The sequence below is a fragment of the Mustela nigripes genome, chromosome 3 (genome assembly GCF_022355385.1).
Source record: "Mustela nigripes isolate SB6536 chromosome 3, MUSNIG.SB6536, whole genome shotgun sequence".
Lineage (NCBI taxonomy): Eukaryota > Metazoa > Chordata > Mammalia > Carnivora > Mustelidae > Mustela > Mustela nigripes.
Genome location: NC_081559.1, coordinates 196,259,955 through 196,261,440, shown reverse-complemented (window position 1 = coordinate 196,261,440; position 1,486 = coordinate 196,259,955). Strand labels below are relative to the sequence as shown.

At 78.8% G+C, this 1,486-nt stretch overlaps 1 long non-coding RNA gene across 1 annotated transcript in view; it reads right to left on the bottom strand.

Moving 5' to 3' along the window:
• The window catches only part of LOC132013306 (uncharacterized), a 3,002-nt gene extending 1,877 nt beyond the window's left edge, over window positions 1-1,125 (bottom strand). The window contains exon 1 of the long non-coding RNA XR_009402987.1: window positions 1,004-1,125. This is a non-coding gene — a long non-coding RNA (uncharacterized LOC132013306). The remainder of the gene's footprint in view (window positions 1-1,003) is intronic.
• Between the last annotated feature and the right edge of the window lie 361 nt (window positions 1,126-1,486).

The window sequence follows — 1,486 nt, the reverse complement described above, 5'->3', positions numbered from 1 at the left end:
GGCCGCCTTCCTGAGGGGCAGGGGTGCGGCCGCCTTCCTGAGGGCAGGGGTGCGGCCGCCTTCCTGAGGGGCCGGGGTGCGGCCGCATTCCTGAGGGGCAGGGGTGCGGCCGCCTTCCTGAAGGCAGGGGTGCGGGCCGCCTTCCTGAGGGCAGGGGTGCGGCCGACTTCCTGAGGGCAGGGGTGCAGGCCGCCTTCCTGAAGGCAGGGGTGCGGCCGCCTTCCTGAGGGCAGGGGTGCGGCCGCCTTCCTGAGGGCAGAAGGCCACCTGCACGAGGGGCGTCCACCTGCGTGTGGGGAAACGCCCTTCCTGACAAGCGCTTCCGGCCTTCTCGAGGGCGAGTCCCTGCCTGAGCAGGGGTGGCGGTGGGGGAGCCCCTGTGGGGACCCGCCCGCCTGTCCGGCAGGGGCGCGGCCGTCTGCTCGGGGCCACCGTCCGGCGGGGCAGCATCTGCCCGAGGAAGCGGCCGCCGGTCATGGGGCCGAGCCCCCGAGGGGCGCCGCCTGTCCCCGCGGGGAGCGCCCGGCTGCGGGGGCGCGACCACCGGGCTGGGGACAGCACCTGGCTGGGGGGTGGCGCCGTCTCTGCGGGGGGGAGCCCCTTGCGGCAGGGGGTGGTGGCCCCTACGGGGGCGTGTGTGAGCCCTTGGCCGAGGAGGACGTCGCCGTGCGGGGCGCGGGGAGCCGCTGCCTGAGGGAGGCGGCCGCCTGCTGCGGGAGGAGCGCCGTCTGAGGGCCGCGCCGGCCTGTCAGGGAGCCGGGCGGTTGTCGGCGCAGAGGCGGCCGCTGTTGGGGAGCAGCCGGCGGGGGCGAGCGGCCGCGCGCCTGGGGGAGCACCCGGTGGGGGCGGGGCCGCCGGGGCACACGGCCCGCCGCGCCGCGGGGAGAAGCTTCCCCGCCGGCCTCCCGCCGCCGCCGCCGCCCCCGCAGTCCCTTCCCGCGCCCACCGGCCGGCTCCCGCAGCCCCCCCCGTCCACACCCGACCCTCGACGACCCCAGAGAACCTTCTGGAGCCCCGGGCTTCGGGGCCTGAGGCCGCGGGCACAGCGGGGTTCCGTGCGCAGCCGAAGCAGCTGAGCGAGACGACCCTCCGCAGCACAGCGGCGCGTCCCTCAGCTGGAGCGCGCCCCGGAGGCCGTCCGCGCCGGCGCGCCAACTCCCGCGGGGCCCTGCGCGCGCACGCCCGTGCGCATGCGCTCTCAGGTGCGCGGGATTCCAGAAGCTTCGGCAGGCTCCGAGGGCCCCGCCCTCCAGGGCCGGGAGGCGGGAACCGTTCCCGAGGTTTCCGGAAGGTGGTCGCCGGCCCGCAGCAGCAGCAGCAGCGTCGCTGACAGGGGCGGGGGAGGGGCGCGGAGGCCGGCCGGGTCCGCGGGGCCTGGGCGGGCGCGGGGCGGTGGTGCGGGGCGGTGGTGCGGGGCGTCCCTCCGCACGGGGGTCGCAGCCCCAGCGGGACCCTGGGGGAGCGCTTCGGCCCGGCTCTGCGCGTC